Source organism: Bos indicus x Bos taurus, chromosome 20 (assembly GCF_003369695.1).
Source record: "Bos indicus x Bos taurus breed Angus x Brahman F1 hybrid chromosome 20, Bos_hybrid_MaternalHap_v2.0, whole genome shotgun sequence".
In the NCBI taxonomy this organism is placed as follows: domain Eukaryota; kingdom Metazoa; phylum Chordata; class Mammalia; order Artiodactyla; family Bovidae; genus Bos; species Bos indicus x Bos taurus.
In genome coordinates, this window is record NC_040095.1 from 48,816,755 (window position 1) to 48,830,229 (window position 13,475).

At 35.9% G+C, this 13,475-nt stretch overlaps 1 pseudogene; it reads left to right on the forward strand.

Annotated features, from left to right (window-relative positions):
• The first annotated feature begins 485 nt into the window (after positions 1-485).
• On the forward strand, positions 486-1,643 carry LOC113878816 (annotated as a pseudogene).
• Positions 1,644-13,475: the final 11,832 nt, after the last annotated feature.

Sequence of the window (13,475 nt, forward strand, 5' to 3'; positions counted from 1 at the left end):
CAATCAAAGGGAAAAAAAAAATCTACCTTGGCAAACTACAGTGCAACTGATCTAATACATACATACACACACATATATATAATATACATATATAATATACATATATAATAATTCTTTTTATATTCCAATTACAGATAATGCAAATTTCATTGAATGTATTAGAATTTGGTTAACTTAAAACATTGTCCTGGTCTTATTATCTCAGAAAACTCAAGAATGCAATAGAGATAGAAAGAAATGATGACTTTTTCCTTCTTCTCTTATAGACTCTTTGGCTAGTCTGATAAATGACATAAGACAGATTAATGAAAGAAAAACATTTAATTTAATTCTGTACATATAAGAGGCTCAAGGAGAGTCAGGTTAATTTGCATTCCTCTGCTAAGGAGAAGGGGGCGGGGCCTGGGACTTCAAAGGCAGGTCCATTGGCAGCAAAATAAAAATGTTTTTCCTGCTCTCTTCAGGTTATCCCAATGTCACCTACCATGAGCAACAAAGTCTTCAGAGACACCTTCTAGGAGGTGGTGCAAGGGAACCAGTGTGGGAAGTGGAAGCTTTTAGAGACAGTGGAGCTTCAGGTCAGTCTGAAGAACTATGACCTCAGAAGGAGAAATGCTTTGGGGACATGCAAGGAAAGTTATGACAAACCTAGATAGCATATTGAAAAGCAGAGATACTACTTTGCCAACAAAGGTCCGTCTAGTCAAGGTTATGGTTTTTCCAATGGTCATGTATGGATGTGAGAGTTGGACTGTGAAGAAAGCTGAGTGTCGAAGAATTGATGCTTTTGAACTGCGGTGTTGGAGAAGACTCTTGAGAGTCCTTTGGACTGCAAGGAGATCCAACCAGTCCATCCTAAAGGAGATCTGTCCTGGGTGTTAATTGGAAGGACTGATGCTGAAGCTGAAACTCCAATACTTTGGCCACCTCATGTGAAGAGTTGACTCATTGGAAAAGACCCTGATGATGGGAGGGATTGGGGACAGGAGGAGAAGGGGATGACAGAAGATGAGATGGCTGGATGGCATCACCGACTCAATGGATGTGAGGCTGGGTGAACTCCGGGAGTTGGTGATGGACAGGGAGGCCTGGCGTGGTGCAATTCATTGGGTCGCAAAGAGTCGGACACGACTGAGCGACTGAACTGGACTGAGTTGAAGATTAAGTCTTCTACATGCCCCAGGTTCTCTGCATGTGTTCTGGAGACCAGCACCACTGTGACGAGGCCAAGGTTGTGGATTTCCCCGACATGGACATGGTTAGACACTGAAGAAACCCAACAAGAATAAGAAACTGGTCAAGAAGATGGCCAAGAAGTATGATACCTTTTTTGTTTCAGAATCTGATCAAACAGATCCCACATATCCTCAGTGGAGGCCTGAATAATTCTGGCAAGTTTCCTTCCTTGCTGACCCACAACGAGAATGTGGTGGCCAAAGCTGATTAAGTGAAGTCCACCATCAAGTTCTAGATAAAGAAGGTGCTGTGTCTGGCCATAGCTCTTGGCCACACAAAGATGACAGGTGATGTAAAAAATCCACTTAGCTTTCAAATTCTTGGTGCCACTGCTCAAGAAAACTTGGCAGAAGGTCTAGGTTTTGAACATTAAGAGCACCATGGGGAAAGCCCAGTGCCTGTACTAAGGTACAAGCTTAATAAACCATATTCCCACCATTTATAAAACAACAACAATAACATGATTTTCCTGCCATGTAGACATAATGGGACACAGAGAAAGCTTTGAACAAAGATGTGTTGCTAAATTCTACCCAGACTATCAAAACCAGCTTATAATCTTTGTAGTTATCTCTGTAGATTACTCTCTTCTTGGTATGGACCCTCCCTCTAAATTCTTATAGGCAGTTAAGTAAACTTCCAGACTCTTTAGTCTCTTAAAACTAATCAGCCTAAAATAATGCTCATAAAAAGGAGACACATTTGTGGTGGCAGACTTTGCTCCCCTACAAGATTCATATGGTCCTAAATTTGCATGGGCCTTACTTACAATTCCTATTTTATTAAGATATTATAAAATTGTTATCAAATTAAAAGAATCAAATAATGCAAACACTTTGAAAAAGAATCACTAATCATGTATCAAAACTAAAATTAAAATTTTACTAGATAGATTTTTGTGTTAATAATAATCTAGCAAAAAAATCTCAGTTACAGAAAAAATGTTACATAAAGCCACAGAGATAACAATAAATAAATACTGTTGCTACTGCTGCCTGGGAGAGACATTCAGAACCTCTGCATTGGTAAAGCTCTCCCACATACTATGAGGACTTCCCTGGTTGTCCAGTGGTTAAGAATCAATGTTGCAATGCAGGGGATAAGGGTGTGATTCCCCAGTAAGCTAACTAAGATCCCACATGCCATGGACCTAAGCCCACATGTCACAACTAGAGACTGTGTGAGCCACAATGAAAGAAACTGCATGAAGCAAAGAAGATACTTCATGCAGTCAAAGATAAATAAATAAATAGCCATTACAAGGAAGACACACTATTTAAGAGCAGTATTTATTCTGATTGGCCTATGCTTTTTCTGAAAGAGTTGTTAGATATTTTGAATATCTTTGCTGATTTTGGCAAACTGTTACCTGTGTTGAATTTCAATGTGTAGGCTGCCATCTCCTGCTAGTTCAAGATGTTAGGCACTGGGTCTGTGAGTGGCTTTATACTGTGGTCAACTAGGGGGATAATCCTCTTGACCATAAAAAGGGAATTTATACTTGAGTCAAGACAGGAATGTTCATGAAGCCATTCCATGTTCCATGGGGTAGAAGCCATTGAGCTATCTCAGGTCCAAAAGAAGGCAAAAGTTAAATCATTGTGTTTTGAAGGTTAGAAAGGAAAGCAGAGTTCTTTCTTCTGCACATAAAGTTCCAGTATCTGCAGAGCTCATCCAAGTTTTCTTCAAGTAGCTTACACATCTCCCTAAATTTAGCCTATGAAATTACCTACCCCTATAAAAACTGACAATTACCACACCCTGGTGTCCCCTGCCTTCCAAGATGGCCCAACTCTTGTCTGTGGAGTGTGTGTCTCCTTGAATTAACCTTCTTTTGTTTTACTGTGGCCTGTTCTTGAATCCTTTACTGTGTGAAGCCAAGAATCTACACTCAGCGGCTGTTCCAGGGACTTGCCTAAGACCTGGCACGTGACCATGCTCTCAGAGTGCACTTTTTCCCCTGTAACACTAGCCCCAAGTACTTCTCATCTTATTTTGAAATAAGGACATTGAACATGTAGTTGGTTTAGGAATAAGGTGGGCTCTTAATCTGATATGATAAGTGTTTTATAAGGGGATGAGGATATGAAGACTGAGAAACCCTGGAAGAATGTTTAAAGGCAGAGATTGGAGTTATGCACCTGCAGTAAGGAACACCAATGATTCTGGCAAAACAACAGAAGCCAGAAAAGTCTCTACAGATTTCAAAGGGAGCATGGCACTGCTGATACCAGAATTTCAGGCTTCTAGGCTTCAAAACTGACAGAACACTTTTACATTGCTTGAGCTTCTTAGTTTGTGGAATTTAATCATGGCAGAAACTATTATAAGGAAATGTTCACCTAATTAAAATGAATGTTAAACTATTATATTTTATGCCAGTTACATTCCTAGGAAGACTGCTTTTTGTGTTGATTCTTCTTCCACAAAAATAAAAGCACAAGAGTAGAATATAGAATCCCTGTCTTCCTTTTTCTATGATGTTTGTACTTAGTTCAGTCTTTAAAATCCCCCAATTCATGTTCTTACACAAAAAGATTTCAGACAAAACCCCTACAGTACTCTTGAAAATATTTCAAGTCGTGACATGCTTTATCAAGAAGCAAAGTCTCCTACACTACTTCTTAAACAAAGACATATAGTCATATCTGAAACGGTCTACTTATAAACTATTTCTGTTAACAAAGACAAATGAAGTTTTTACTTTATTTTTCTATAAAATTGCCTGTTACCTAGTAGGCCATTATTAAATATTTCTTGACTATGTGATTATATTAATATATGAATGGATGTAAAACAAAAAGTAACTGTGATAAGTAGCAATGAAATTGTACTTAAGATTTGCTTTATAAAGTTTATTTGCTTTATAAACTACAGAAGGAAAAATTCAGACAGAGGCATTATCTGTTTTTAAGGTAATAGCATATTGCTTGGGATATAGAAAGAAGCTATTATTATTATTTTTCTTTTTGTCTCTTATTTTGCCATTGTAGTTATGTAAACAAATACGCTTGGAGAAGGAAACAGTGATCATCTTCAAATGTTCTAGTACTTTTCTGTCAAGAATGAGTACAGATTCAGAAATGCCAAGCATTAAAGCACTAATAGAATCATCCATAGTTAGGAAATAGGAAATTTCCCTCTAGGTTTGACTCACGATTATGGTCATAAAATAGTTTGACCCAGAAGCACTTAAGAAGTGCCACACAGTGAAAGGATTATGTTAATTTGGATTATATATGGATGCAACTCTGGGAAAGCTATGTATAGTGAAGGTTCTGTTGCTGAATTATAAGTTGTTGGGTGCCTAGGCTCCACAGACATTGAAAGATTTTCTATTCAAAGGTAGGCAGCTAAAATGACTTCATGCAAGTTTTGAGGAAATTATGAATGTTAGAATGTATTGCTCTCTATTATATTAGAACATATATACCAAATTTCAAGAAATCAGCTTCTGTTGTTTTATGAACAGTACCAGAGATCAACTCTCTGGCATTCAAATCAATTGATGAGATTTATCCTTTTTAATTCAGTCAAAATATATTTAGATGTGGTAGAGGGGGAAACAACATAAAGGGTTTTAAAGAATATTTATATATCCTTACATGCCTCTCAAACTATAATTTTGTTCCTCTTTATTTTTAAACTTTGAGGCATTTCTCACAGTTTCTGATAAACCAAATTTCTTCCTTCTTGCTTTTGAGTATACGTGTATATTTTATATACCGTCAAGAGATGGGAATTCTTTATAAATCTTTTTTTAATTTATTTTAATTAGAGGCTTATTACTTTGCAATATTGTATTGGTTTTGCCATACATCAATATGAATCCGCCACGGGTATACCCATGTTCCCAATGCTGAACCCCCCTCCAACCTCCCTCCCCATACCATCCCTCTGGGTCATCCCAGTGCACCAGCCCCAAGCATCCTGTATCCTGCATCAAACCTAGACTGGCGATTCATTTCTTATATGATATTACACATGTTTCAATGCCATTCTCCCAAATCACCCCCCCTCCCTCTCCCACAGAGTCCAAAAGACTGTTCTATACATCTGTGTGTCTTTTGCTGTCTCGCATACAGGGTTATCGTTACCATCTTTCTAAATTCCATATATATGCGTTAGTATACTGTATTGGTGTTTGTCCTTCTGGCTTACTTCACTCTGTATAATAGGCTCCAGTTTCATCCACCTCATTAGAACTGATTCAAATGTATTCTTTTTAATGGCTGAGTAATACTCCATTGTGTATATGTACCACAGCTTTCCCATCCATTCATCTGCTGATGGACATCTAGGTTGCCTCCATGTCCTGGCTATTATAAACAGTGCTGCGATGAACACTGGGGTACACGTGTCTCTTTCAATTCTGGTTTCCTTGGTGTGTATGCCCAGCAGTGGGATTGCTGGGTCATATGGAAGATGGGAATACTCTACCACCTGACCTGCCTCCTGAGAAATCTATATGCAGGTCAAGAATCAACACTTAGAGCTGGACATGGAACAACAGACTGGTTCCAAATAGGAAAAGGAGTACGTCAAGGCTGTATATTGTCACCCTGCTTATTTAACTTATATGCAGAGTACCTCATGAGAAATGCTGGACTGGAAGAAGCACAAGGTGGAATCAAGATTGCCGGGAGAAATATCAATAACCTCAGATATGTAGATGATACCACCCTTATGGCAGAAAGTGAAGAGGAACTAAAAAGCCTCTTGGTGAAAGTGAAAGAGGAGAGTGAAAAAGTTGGCTTAAAGCTCAACATTCAGAAAACAAAGATCATGGCATCTGGTCCCATCACTTCATGGCAAATAGATGGGGAAATAATGGAAACAGTGAGAGATTTTATTTTCTTGGGCTCCAAAATCACTGCAGATTGTGACTGCAGCCATGAAATTAAAAGATGCTTACTCCTTGGATGAAAAGCTATGACCTACCTAGACAGCATATTAAAAAGCAGAGACAAGAGTTTGTGGACAAAGGTCCATCTAGCTACTACCATAGCTTTGACTACTACTACTACCACTAATTTTCCAATAGTCATGTATGGTTTTGAGAGTTGGACCATAAAGATTGCTGAGCGCTGAAGAACTGATGTTTTTTGAACTATGGTATTGGAGAAGATTCTTGAGAGTCCCTTGGACTGCAAGGAGATCAAAGCAGTCAATCACAAAGGAAATTATTCCTGAATACTCATTGGAAGGGCTGATGTTAAGGCTGAAACTCCAAAACTTTGGCCACCTGATGCAAAGAACTGACTCATTGGAAAAGACCCTGATGCTGGGAAAGATTGAAGGTGAGAGGAGAAGGGGATGACAGAGGATGAGATGGTTGAATGGCATCACTGACTCGATGGACACGAATTTGAGTAAGCTTTGGGAGATGGTGATGAAGAGAAACCTGGCGTGCTGTAGTCCATGGGGTCACAAAGAGTTGGATACGACTGAGCGACTGAACTGAATTGAACTTAACTGATATATTTTGCATGTGTATTATTTCTTAATATCATTTCCTAGATGTATTGGATTTGATGCACAGAGAGAGAATTGACATTAAGCTGTCATTTTGAAAATAATAATGCCTAAAAGGTTCATTTCCAGGATTTGGTAAATGTCATACACTGTGACTTCTTGGACGTGGATCAGTATGTGTTAAAACCAGTTTTAATCTGATTTTATTCTGATCCTATCATTTCAGAAGCATCTTCTCACCAGTTCCATCTCTTGGTATTTTAATACACACTCAAGTTGACTCACCAGAGGTGTGTCTTAAAGTACAAAGTGTTGTTTGGATTTCATACAGCACTAACATCAATGGAGAAGTCACAATTAAAAAGAATTTATTCTTTACACAGCTAGCTGATTTCATTATTGACATCTATGCTTTTCAAGGGGTCTTAATTTTTTGTGTTCAATTTAAAGCTAATATGTTTTGTATTTTCGAGCCAACAAGACAAAAGAATTTCTGTAGCTAATGAAATAAGATCTATTGGTCTCACAGACATGTGGGACAGAAGATGTGTGACTGACCACATTTTAAGAAGGTGATTTGATTTTCATATCGGAATACATTTGGGGACCAACTTTGAACAATAACTTGTCCCTTAAGGTTCCTGGAATCTTGTACTTTTGCTAGTGAAAGGTCCTGACAAACTGAAATGCAATGAAACTTCTCCCATTTAAACACTTTACACATTTACAATTTTCTCGCTATGTCTCAGACTAGTCAAGTTGTCAGACACAAATGAAAACAGACTTCCCTTTATGTAATGCTTTCTATGGCCCTATAAATAGTAAGTCTCCCTGCTTGCCAGTACATGGGAAGCCAACCATTGTTTTCTTTTAGAATCACAGTATGAAAGTTAATATTAACTGGACCATGTTGTAGTTTCTTTTAAAGATATTTAACAAGGAGCCACCAAAATCTTTGTAGGGAAATTGACCCAGACAATTTAGATGCATTATTCATAAATCAGAAACAAAACTGCTTCAAAAGATTCCCAAATATGAATCGATAAAGCCTTGTTCCAGCACCATGATGTAGTTGGGTGGTTAGTAAGTGTTATGATCATATAATTTATTATCCAAACCTGCGTGTTTTGGAGTGAATGAGGGGAGTTATTAATTGTTCAGGAAAACAAGCATAATGGAAATGTCTTGGGCAAGCTTTAGCATATGCTTACCCAGTTTGCAACTTAATGAAATCTCTCAATATCAAGTAGTATCTGATGGGCTTGTGTTTCAACAGACAAATCCATAAGGTATATGTTAATTATGTTTAATTAGCAGATACATATACAGTAATATACAGATATTTTCTTATTCTAAAACCACTTGATTAATAAGAAAATAAAACCCCAGACTTGACACTTCTTAACTGTATGGTCCAACTCGTTTAACTAATTGACCGATATGGAAACACACATTAATATTGCTTAATAAATACTTTGCTGTGTGCTTAGTTGTTCAGTCATGCCCGACTCTTTGGGCCCCATGGACTGTAGTCTGCCAGGCTCCTTTGTCCATGGAAATTCTCCAGGCAAGAATACTGGAGTGGGTTGTCATGCCTCCAGGCGATCTTCCCAACCCAGGGATCAAACCTAGGCTTTTTTTTTTTTTTTTACCATGTGAGCCACCAGAGAAACCCTCTGAGCCACCAAGGAAACCTGCCATAATATTTGGAATGCTTTGTCAGAAAACTAATATTGTTACAGTGTATAATAATAATATAAAACTATTGGTTTGCTAAATTTGATTTTATCATTCATATTTAAGCAAATGAAAAATAAGTACTATTTCCAGATGTTACACATTATGCACAAATGCTCATGCTTATGAATCGAAATTGTAGATGAATCTTTTACTTCTACCACCACTGCCAAAAGATTTTTCTTTTTTTTAGGAAATCCCCATCCAAGAAGTTAAACGTCTCTGGCACTTTATGTAGGTTAGTTATCCCAAATTATGCATCCAGGAGGCTCAATCTTAAGTACAATTGAGATTTAAAATTGCTTTTTGTCTAACGCAATTATAATTTATAGGCTTGCTGCCTGAAAAAGAACCCATGTGAATGTATCTTTACTTCCTTTTCTAGTGCAAAAATTATTGTTCTGTTCCGAGCACATTTTAATAAGATGATAGGTCAATCTAACAGTTTCTGGTCTTATTTGTGAATTTTATATGACAAACATACTTATGATATTTCATAACTCAATGTATTTTCCCAGTTGTTCCAGTTAACCTGTAATCGTGTAACAAACATGCTTGATTTGAAATCAATTATTGTCAATGTGATTAATCAGCATCCCAAAGTAAAATTTATTTACTTTACAAATTAAATAGGTATTTTGATGTACAAATTTATATTATAGTTACTTAATCCAATGTTAATTTTTTTTTTAATCTTCATTATTTTAACAAGAAGCTTAGCTTATATGTAATGCTTTTATAAGCTTAGGTATTTTGAAATTTAATTATACATTTTCCCTCTTTACAACCCATATTATGATCTAACCGAGTTTGTTTAGAAAAATCTATAATCATTTTATAAATGCCAATGGTTTTAGTTTATCCTTTGCATAGGTATGTTAGTTAAAGATATGCTTGTTTTTTTCGTTTTGTTTTATTTTCATCAATGTGAAAAATGAACTCTGATACAAGTACAAAATTAGAATAAGACAGATTACAAGGCTGAAATGGATTGTAAATCAACTTCTGTACTGTGAATATTTTATAGCAGGCATTTGCAAAGTAAAAAATCTGACATTTATACAGCAATGCATGCATAATTTCCCTTTTACATGTTATTTCCCTGAGATGAAAGTAATTTTAAAATGCAAGGTCAAAGAAATGATTACCCCTAACAAATAGTAATAGAAGTTGAGGACAAGTATCAGGAAGCAGTTTGGCATTTTTCTGTTCTGTAGAGCATTTAATATCTAATTAGATATTAGACACCTTCAGATAAGACAAAGAAAGTTGAAGTAGGAAATCTTTGCTGGAGATAACTTCAAAGTAGATAAATCATTCCGTTAATTTAATAGCTGTTTTGTTTCTGGCCCAAACACAGTTGAACTGTACTTGTGGGACTCCATTATCTCCTATATCTGATAAATGGTATGACCAAGACAACCTCAGTCTCCGCAGGAGAGACACTGAACAAATTGTCAGCATGATTTACATACAAGTTGTCAACAGCATCTTGGTTGCTCTGTGAAAGAATGATGGGTAACAGATGTTCTGGGAAATGCTACCATCTGCCCTTTCTCAAAATACATCCCCTGTGAAACAATACATTTGAATGGATGCCACCGTGATACCTTTCTTTTGAAAAACCTGAACATCCTCAATATTTCAATGTTACTTGTGGCCATCACAAAAGCAAACGGGCTTAAGAGTATAAATGCAATCAGGCTAAGTAAGCTGACAGATCCTTAAAAGGTCTTTAAATTTAGTCACATAGTTTGGAAAGAGAATGCTTGATGACTCTCTAGGGGGTATACTGGAAAAATTGTATCGGGAGGTCAAGAACTCCACTTGTGCTCATCTATTGAATGATGTCACACTAGTGTATTATTTCATAAGCGATTTGTTGAAACTCTGCAGTGCTTTCATAATATTTTAAAACTATTTGCTGCATGCACCTGTTGTATAGATATAAACTTAGCAATGTATCAGTGTGTTGAAGGTTAAGTGTGCAACAGTTGATCAGTACTAACAATAGTAGTGGGTCAAGGTTCTCAACAGGAAAAGTTACCCACTTTCTTAATCCATTTCTCCTCAATATGAATTATTTTTTTTAAATAAAACATTTCTTCTATAGAAAGGGTGACAAGATAGGTATTTGCTGGACTTGGAACCCAATGTGCAATGAAAAATTCCATTGAATTTAACTGTATTTTAAAAACCTACCAGTTTTATATACCAAATTATTAATAAGAACATTATTTGTAAACATACAATTAATGCAAGAAAGCATTCCCAATTTTTTTTCTCTGGATTTGTCTTATTTCAAATCCTAATGTATAGACTCCTTAAGCTTGTGATGATAATACATGTTTTAAAAATAGGATAATAAATGTTCATCCTAACAGGCACTTAATAATATATGTGAAAATGATATATACATTGCATAGTTTACTATGATTTTTATTATAATGATCCTGAGAAATTTTAAGAACAAAATGCCTTTCAATATTAAATATTATCTTATTTATGCTCTACATTTTATCACACTTGAATGTATCAAGATTCTCCTACAAATTTCTGCTTACTTGCTCAGTCATGCTCAGCTCTTTGTTTTGCATGGACTGCAGCCCACCAGACTCCTCTCTCCATGGAATTCTCCAGGCAAGACTACTGGAGTGGGTTGCCATTCTCTTCTCCAGTGGATCTTCCGGACCCAGGGATTGAACCTGTCTGCGTTGCACGCAGATTCTTTACTATTTGATCTATGTGATGCTTACAGATTTGTTAGAGATGACAGTATTATGGTAGTGGTGGTTTAGTCACTAAGTCTGACTCTTGCAACCCCATGTACTATAGCCCACCAGGCCACCAGGCTCCTCTGTCTATAGAATTCTCCAGGCAAGAATACTGGAATGGGTTGCCATTTCCTTCTCCAGTATTTTGGAAACCAGATTCACAAAAATAGCTTAATCTTAATAATAATTCTGAGCAAAAAGAAATATATATTAATTTGGAATTGAATATATCATTGTGAGAAGATTAGATTAGCCTGAGAGTGGAATCATCTACCCTCAGATGTACACAGGACCCTCACTGTTGGTCAGAATCTTGATATTAAAATAATTAAATTGTTGGACTTCCCTGGCAGTCCAGTGGTTAAGACTTGTGCTGCCAAGGTAGGGAGTGCAGGTTCTATCCCTGGTAGGGAACTAAGACCCCACATGCTATAGGGAACAGTCAAAAAAATTTTTTTTTAATAATTAAGATTACACACATGCACACATCCAAAAAGGAAAGTAATAGCCAGCTAGTATGTAAGAACATACATATGAACCCCTGAAAACTGGCCCAAGCCAATTCTCTTTCATGTTAGAATCCTAGAAAGAACTTATCTTCTTCACTTTTATATTTTAATTTCATTTTATCTTCTTAGCTTTTCACCATCATCTTTCATAAAATCTGCAAAGGAATTGCCAAAGATAGATAATTCTGATACAAATATCCACTGCGGATGCTTTGAAAATTTAATTTACATGAGCTAATATGTCAAATTAATTTCATAATTTGTTTTTGTTTGTTTACTTATTTGTTTTTATCAACAACAGAGATAAGAACTTCATGATAATTCATTTATCTATGATAAATTTGGCTAATTTTTCTATTTTCACCCACCCATAAGTTGCAGATATAAGTGAATCCTCAATATGTACAATTAGAGTTTACAGCAGAGGGCAAGGATGAATGTTCTTTTATTAGAGATAACATGCAACGTATAGGAAATTGATTTTAATGATGGCCAGCATTTTCCAGTCTTATCCCTGATATCCATGCTTTTTGCTATGTGACTTTGCAATTTCTCTCACTAAAAAGCTTGAATCTGTTTCCCCAGTACCAAATTTTGAGTTCAGACAGGTAACTCACTTAGGCCAATGGGATGTTAAAATATGTGATACATAAATAGGCTTGAAAAATGCTCATGTGTATTAATTTTCTCTCTTATTTCTCTTGGAATGACATGAGAATTTAACTACTGGAGGATGACGGACCACACGGTCTTCCCAAAAGAGGCTATTTCAGGTCACCTTAAGGCCAGAAGAATCTACAAGCATGTGAGAAAACCCTACTAAAATTGAAAGATGAAATATACATGAACTTGCCCAATTAAAATCAGTGGAATCCCCCCAGATGTGTGAGTTAAATAAATGTTTAATGATACATGTCACTGAGATTTTGTGCTTGATTTCTACATAGCATAATTGTGGTAGTAGGTAACTAATGTACAAATGCACAAGGCTATCCTTTGTTTGTTTTTTATTGTTTTGTTTTTGACCAGCATAATATTAAAAAATGTGATTTGAATGGATGTACTTAGAAAGGCATACATCTTCCAATTAACTGGTATCAATTAGATCCTACTGTTGTACACCCAAATCACAGATTTATGTTATTTGCTTGAATTTTGTAAACTTTTACAGCTCTTGATCTTTAGGGTATTATAAAATATTCATTCTTTGTAAATTGTAAAGTACTTGACACAGACTTTGGTTTTACAAATCTAGTTGTCTATGAGCTGAAATGTCTCTGGCTTTTCTGCAAAATAAAAGTATTTCAAGAAGTCATTCAAATACAGTTCATGTTGTTAACTTGACTTGTAGGGTTTGTTAGTTTTCAGGACCAATGTCATATAGAAAACCCAAATAATGCACTTCCTAGCATTTTAAATAGTAAAATAAGAAATTAGAAGAAAAAAAATAAGCAAAACCTGTCTCTGGTTGCAATAACACTGAACAATTTTTCAAAATTAAAGTTTACTTTCAGTAATAAAAAAATCTAGTTCTGAAATTAGTTAGATTCTCCAAATATAATCAAAAAGTTCAGGTAGTTTTGTTGATGTGTATTTAGGTAGTTAAAATTATTTCATTTCATTAATATTTTGGTCATGGGTGTCTTTTAAAATGTTATATTAGGTGATAGCATATCAAGCTAATAGATAGTCATAAACATATTGCATAGATAAATGTTTAATAATTTACATGGTGCAAAATCCA